Raw genomic sequence first — 7,590 nt, forward strand, 5'->3', positions numbered from 1 at the left:
CACCCCCCCCCCCCCTTTTTTTAAGCAATGAAATTTAGCTGCTTCTTTGTTAACTCTTCTCTGCCGACCCCAGTCCCAGCGCTTGCCCTCCTCTTCCACCTAACTTTCCAAGACATTTTCCTAAATAGGGGTAGTTTCTTTCCTAAAACAAATTCTACAGTCAATTGGATAGAAGATTTTCCTTACCTGTTTTCATTGCCTCCTGTGAAAAACAGCTGGTTTCTGGGGTGTTCCATGGGGCTTAATCTGCAGGTACATTTTAAGTGATTCCTAATATAGTGAGCAGAGGAAGTAGATGGAATTATGTAGATAGTTTGGGGGCAGTCCTGGAATAGAATATTGACTTTCTGAACCCAGTGGTTGGGTCTCATATGTTTCCCACTGTGGGCCCCTGAGTTGACTCCAGTCATGAAAACTTTCCAGATCGCTTGGAAATTGTGGGAAATGCATCGGCTTGTTCTTTATTCATGCTCTTTCAAGTAACAGCAAGTCTTTCCTCGGCTCTTTCTTTGAACTCCTGGCTCGAAGATATCTTCCTCCCTTCCCACTCGGTGGAGGACAGACACAAAATCTCTCTTTGTTTAGTACCTGAAAATTCAGAGTTTTTTTTTTTTTTTTTTCCACCTAATTAGAAGGAAGTATTTTTCCATACACTTCATTTTCCTTTTTGGAATTTGCTAGCTGAAGCCGAGTAGTTTAGTTTACACGCAAGGTTTGTTCATTAATTAACAGCCTTCAGGCCAGGTTGCCCTTATCAGGACTTAATATCTAACTCAGCATTGGCTAAACCAGAAAGAGTTACTGGTTCTCTTGTGTTGGGAAAGGGTCTCTAAGGTGGTTTAACAGCTCTTTTCTGGAAGCTGTGGAGAAGATTGAGACCTTCCAAGGAGTATAACCTGAGACATTTGGGCATTTTTAATGGACATTCAAGGATGGCCACCACTTTGCCAGTTTCTTGCAATGATGAAGTAAGACCCATGACTTGGGACAAAGAAGAGCCAACAGAGTTTTTTACATCACTCATTTCAACAGTGCACTTTACTTTGTACTCAAGAAAACATGAGGTAATTACCAACTGTATCCTAACTAGTTTCTCCCTTTTTTGCTATGGTAGGTAGAATTTTGGTCTCAGGACTTTTGCCCCCTGGTGATATTCCTGTGGTTTACATTATGTTAATTGGCAAGAAAGAATTTGCAAATGTAATTAAGGTTATTAATCAATTAACCTTAAAATGGATTCTCTGAGTGGGTCCAATGTAATTACAGAAGCCCTTAAAGCAGAACTTTCTCCCAGCTGAGGACATGAGAGAAATTCCAAGTACAAGAAGGATATGAGGCACTGTGGTTGGATCTGAGATAAAGGGGCCACATGTAAGGACCAAAGAGAGGCCTATAATAGCAAGGAACTGATTCTGCCAACAACCTGGGTGAACTTGGAAGTGGATTCTTTCCCAGAGACTCCAGAAAGGAGCACAGCCCCGCCAACACCTTGAATTGGGCCTCCTGAGACTCCAAGCAGAGAACCCAGTTGAACCACACTATGCTCAGACTTCCGACTTACAGAAACTGCGAGATAAGAAATACATGTTGGCTTAGCTTTCTAGAGTATATGATCATTGGCTGTAATAATAAAATATGATTGTGCCAGGTTTCTGCCTTTTGTTTGAAAAAGAATGAGCAGTGGAGACCTCCTTTCTTGGTAGGGGCTGACAGGCAAGCATCTTCATGGCAAGGTTCTGTGGACACACTTGGTCACTGTGCTCCCAGGGGCAAGGGGGCTCAGCCTCCCATTTTATAATCTATCTGTGCAGTCCAATGTAGAAGCCACTGGCTGCATGTGACTTGAAATTAAATAAAACTGAAAATCCAATTTCTCAATTGTGTTAGGTACAATTTAGGTGTTCAATATTTATGTGTGACTAATGGCTACTGAGTTAGAAGGCATAGGTATAGAGTATACAGGATGTATGTAGGTAAATATATATATATATCCTATATTGTAGAAAGAAAGTTCTATTGGAAAGCTCTGTTCTTGATGATGATCAGTGATGACATCCAGTTGCAACTGTTCTTTTTTCTCATTTGGGGCCCGGAGAGGTCGGATTCCTCTACTCACTAGTAGAACCATTACAAAGCAGAAATCATGCAAATTCTCCTGACTATAGCAAGAAATATGATTTTTAAAAAACTTTCATGTCTCCTTTCTTCTCTTATCACTTATGTAATTTATCTCCTGAGGTTAGAAAGCCCTAGGCAGAGCATTCTGGGAATACCAGTGACAGGGTATAAGGTCTTTCTTTTTTTTTTTCCAGATGGAGGAAGATTTACTGCATGGTAATGGCCAAGAAGTACCCTGGCCGAGACTGCAAGATTTCCCAAGGGTTTCCTGCTATAGCAAGACAAAGATACCTGCTGGGGCAGGCCAGTAAGGTTACCCCCTGAAGCAAACAGACTAAGGCTATTAGACTTGCCACAGTATGCCCAAAGGGGACACTAGCTAGAAGAGGAAAATGAGGCTTATACTCGTGGCAGACTGAAACATCTAGTTTCAGGATCAAACTTCTGCCTTGGGTTCAAACATGGAGAAATGAGGCTTATGACTTCCTAGCCGAACTCAACTGTAATTGGTGGACAGGGATTAAAGCGTACAGGTGATGCATTTGAAGAGAGAACTGCAGGCCCAAGTAAAGAGCCCAGAAGATGTGAGTTTGAATCCCGCATCTATATTGCTGTCATTCTGTGTTAGTTACTGAAACTTTGTGAGCTGTACGTTTTGTTATCTATGATGCAGATAAAATAATTGGAGGATAAAACAACCCCAATTTCTAGGGGATTACTGTAAAGTTGTAAGGAGTAAAGGAGAGAATTACACAGACTGTCTCACATGCAGGAAGCATGTCAGGGAACAGTAGCTCATATTATACCTGTGTCAGTTCAGGTTGCATCAGAAAAGGCCATCTAATCCCATCCCTGGTCAGTCACTAGTGTAGTTTTGTCTCCATGATCACCTCAATCACCACTCCTATGGCCATGACCTCAACCCTGATGTTTCAATAATTGTATTGCCCCCCACCCAAACTCCCTACATCACTCTTCAAACATCTCACTTTCTCATTTCTACCCGAAATGTTCCTCTGAACACCTAATTTCTTATAATTGTCCTATCCCACCAAGACTTCCCATCTAGCATCTCATTGAGCAAAATAAAAGCAACCAAAAAAAGACTCTTACCAACACATACACCTCTCTCCTGGCCTTAGTGTTCACAGTCTCTGTCTTTCCTCCTGTTGAGATGGGCAAATTGTGCTTCTATCTAATGTCAGCCTCACTACCTCTATCCTGCATCCAGTGGCCCCCTTTCCTATTCTAGAACTTTATTCCTGCATTTGTCCTCCTGCACCATTGATTTTTCCTTTTTTACTGGATAATTTCCATGGCACCAAATACAGTATTTCTCATATTTAAAATATTCTTCTTAGACTCCTAGCCTCCTTCAACTACTCCCTCTTTTCTCAGCTCCCCTTTAAGGTATCTTTCTTTGGTGTTTTCTTATCTTATGAAATTCTCAGGGTTTAATCTTCAGAACTTTGTTCTGCTACATTCACCCCCAGGAATTACGTGCAGTCCCATGACATTAAACACCTTCTATACGCTTCCGATCTTATATGCCCTGTCAGCACCTTTCCTCTGAACTACAGGTCCTTATTTCCAGCTGCCCATTCAACATCTCCACCTGGATGGACACTAGGTATCTCAAGTGTGTCCAAAAATGAAATGTTGATTTTCAGTCCCTAACACCCGAATCTTCCCTTGTATGGATGTTTATAGTTCAATAAAAGGAATTCTATTCTTCATTTGCTTATGCTAAAAATCTTGTCTTTTCCTTGAACCCTCTTTTTCTCTTACACACCTCATCTGGTCAATCAGAAAGCAAAGGGAGAGTGAGAATCCTGAAAAGCTGAAAGTAAAAGTCCTGAGACACCAAAGAATATTCCCTTTTAGTGACAATTACTATATAACCTATATGTATTCACACTATATTCAACAAATATGCATACTATTTTTTATATACAACAAAATATTTTATTTACAACACCAGATGGTGTTGTAGGTGATGGGGATATAGCAACGAATAAAACCAGGTAAAATTTCATGGAGCTTAAATTCCGCTATGGGAAAAAAGAAAACTTGCCAGATGGTTAGAGAAAAGTACATCAGAAATGACAGGAAGTGATGGAAGAATGCTGTCTTGGGTGGTTATGGAAGATTCTGAGATAGATGACAGTTAAGCATAGGCATTTAAACATTAAGCACAGGGAGCTGTGCAGATATATGGGAATAAATGATTAAAATGCATGAGACAAAAGCATGCTTGGAGTGTCCCAGCAATAGGCCAAAAACCTCTGGAGGAGTTAAGTATGGTGGGTATGGTGGAACGAGGTCAGAGAGAGACTGGGTGAGGCCAGAGAGATGTTGCAGCCAGAGATGGATTTTTTTTTTCCCCCCTAACAGGTAGGAAGTCAATGGAGGATTTGGAGCAGAGGCACATCCTAGTCTGACTTGTATTTCAGAAGGATCTGGCTGCAGAATGCACAATGGGGAGTCAGGACTGGAAACAGGGTGACTGGTTTGAAGCCTGTTCCATCCCTCTAACTGTGAGAAGATCTTGCTTGAGTTAGTTACTGTGTAGGTGACAAAAAGTACTGGAGTCAGAATTCTTTTGAAGTTTGACCTCACAGATTTGCTGAGCACATGGTAGGTACACAATTTATATTTGTTGTGCGAATGGATACACAAGCAAGGAATGTCCTGGGGCAAGGCAGGACATTTCCCTGATCTAATGGAAATTCCCACCTGTCCCCTTTGCTCTCTTTCTTTGTTTGCTTGTAGCTGTTGGATGACAAATACTTTGTTCCGTGTACCTTGACTCTGGGAGGGGTGTCTTCAAGATTGAACATGAGGACATTCCTACCTAAAAAGGTCTATGATTATAATTTAGTAAACTGGGATTCTGGATGATTTGCAATTCACTTATCTAATTTCCCTCAGTCTGACTATCTCTGTGCTGATAAAGCTCCACATGAAAAATTGAAGCCAAAATGCAACATGATGGTTCCACAAGTTCATTTTATACTGTTGGACCCCTCCAAGCTATTATTAGGACTTATTTTTGAGAAGTTTCTCTCACTTCAGCAATATAGACTTCTGTTACTCTTCAGATTTCTATTGTAAAATCTCCAATATGAGGAATTAATATAATTGGCCAAGAAACCAGTTTTCAAATTTGTATTTTTGGGGTGCTGGGGATTGAACCCAGGGCATTTTACCACTGAACTACATCCCCAGCCTTATTTTATTTTTAATTTTGATACAGGATCTCACTAGGTTGCCTAGGCTAGTCTCAAATTTACTATCTTTTGAGGGAATCCAGTTCTGATTGTCAGATTCACAGAGTTCTTAACTTCCCGTTTTCTTCAGTTCCATGAATAGCAATAATGCCTGCCTAGGCTAGGTCTAGGGTGGGGTAAGTGAGGTGTCAAGAGCTCAAAGTTTAAGGAAGTACTCACTTGCAGGGCCCTGCAGGTGCAAGGTCAGCACCTGAAAAACTAATGCTTCCTTAAATGTTCTGCCCTGGGTGCCCAGCCAGCCTCACCCAGTCCTGGCCCTAGGAATAAATGATTAAAATGCTTGAGACAAAAGCATGCTAGGAGTGTCTCAGGAATAGGCCAAAAATCTCTGGAGGAGTGATTAAGGTGGGAATGGTGGGAAATGAGGTCAGAGGGAGACTGGGTAAGGTCTGAGAGGCTTTGTAGCCAGAATGGATTTCGTTCTTTTTTTTCTAACAGGTAGGAAGTCAATGGAGGATTTGGAGCAGAGGCACATCCTAGTCTGTCTTGCATTTCAGAAGGATCTGGCTGGAGAATGCACAGTAGAGAATCAGGACTGGAAACAGGGTGACTGACTGGTTTGAAGCCTATTCCATCCCTCTAAGTATGAGAAGATCTTGCTTGAGATCTTCTACAAAGAAGCATTTTTCAAAATTATAAAAACAAAACAAAACAAAACAAACAAACAAAAAAGAAGCATTTTTCTTCATTAACCAGGCAGTTGTAGTATCAAGAGCAGGAGAGTTCCCTACTGTTTAGACTGTGTAATAGTAAGCTGCTTTCAGAGAAAGCGAAAGACATGGATGAGGATCCTTTTTCTCCAAAGCTCTGCCAATTTAAAAATTAAAACTGGTGGGAAAATGGGAATGAACATTATGGAGTTTTGTTTCAGAATCAACTCAACAAGCCACTGGCACTTCATTTGTTGATCCTACCTGGATCTAGGATTTATAACATGTCTGCCATGTTTGCAACTCCTTGGATACAGCATTCTAAAAAGTGTCCATTTGCTACTTAATCTTTTTCTGTACCTTCTTTAAAAATGTTACAAAAATTAACAGAGTAAGACAGAGTAGGGATTGCAGTGTAAATGCTTTGGACAATCAGGTAACAGCTTTTTTTTTTTTTTTTTTAAAGGTTGGGTTAACAATTTCCATTTTCAAAATGAGCCCAAATTGAGTGAGTGATTCTAAATTAGCTCTTTAGTTTTTACCTTACACTGCTGATAATGCCACTATTAATTTCAATTATTTAGAGGCAACATTAATACGTGTGAAAAAAGAACAGCGATAAAGACAGAAAGGAATAAATTACTTGCTGCAGGACAGAATGACATTTTGACTGGCACAGAGATTTTTTTTTCTCTCACACACTTTGTGCTTTGACATTTCACTTGGCACAAACATTTCACAAATTCTTGACCTAATCTGATGTACTGTTGTTTAGCTATTGCTGACATGACATGTTTTAACCTCAAGCTTGCTGGATTCCAAATGTTACCTCTTCCTGTCAATCAGGGTTGGATGACCTCCAAAAAGCAGTCCAAGCAAAAATCTATGTACCTAAGAGGTTAAATGCATTTGCCCCAAATGGAGAAGAGGCAGTTTGAAGTAGGAGTTGGGGGAAGGGCAGGAAGAATGGTGTCATTTAGGAAAATTATGGGGTGAAAAAAATGTAGGAGGCAGATCCTTAGGGAACCCTGAGATCTGGAGAGAGACATCAGTCCCAAACATAGAACCTAGAAATAAACCTAACAAGACATACATAGGGTCTATAACAACAACAACAATAACAAAAATAGTCAACTTAGGAGTAGAAGAGATTTCAGATAACAGAGAAATACATTATCTTCCTCAAAGGGAAGAATGTGTTATATAAAAATGTTGCTCCTTCTCAAATTATGGCTATAACTTGACCATCTCCCCTTCTCACTGCCTGTTGGTATGGAAGAGGTTACATTTATATTAGTATCTATGCTTTGCTGGTTTATTAGGTCATCTGTCTTTTGCATCCCAAGACTTTATTAAAAAATAAGCCAACTCACATTGCTTTGCTCTGATCAGTTAGAAATGCTTTAAATTTGCAAGTAGAAAAACAACTTTTAGTCCATGGTTGGTGAACTCCATTGTGCAGAACATCATGGCAGAAGGGTTTGGCAGAGAAAAGCTGCTTAGCTCATGACAGAGGGGGAAGAGTTGGGGGG

At 40.4% G+C, this 7,590-nt stretch overlaps 2 long non-coding RNA genes across 2 annotated transcripts in view; one reads left to right on the top strand and one right to left on the bottom strand.

The window, feature by feature from the left end:
- The window catches only part of LOC125613556, an 8,261-nt gene extending 7,589 nt beyond the window's left edge, over positions 1-672 (bottom strand). Inside the window, exon 1 of the long non-coding RNA XR_007344106.1 lies at positions 187-672. This is a non-coding gene — a long non-coding RNA (uncharacterized LOC125613556). The remainder of the gene's footprint in view (positions 1-186) is intronic.
- A 117-nt stretch (positions 673-789) lies between these two features.
- On the top strand, positions 790-6,044 carry LOC125613576. The gene is made up of 4 exons (XR_007344129.1): positions 790-1,064; positions 2,313-2,702; positions 4,513-4,755; positions 5,847-6,044. It is a non-coding gene; the product is annotated as an uncharacterized LOC125613576 (long non-coding RNA).
- Positions 6,045-7,590: the final 1,546 nt, after the last annotated feature.

Source organism: Marmota marmota, unplaced genomic scaffold (genome assembly GCF_001458135.2).
Source record: "Marmota marmota marmota unplaced genomic scaffold, marMar, whole genome shotgun sequence".
Lineage (NCBI taxonomy): Eukaryota > Metazoa > Chordata > Mammalia > Rodentia > Sciuridae > Marmota > Marmota marmota.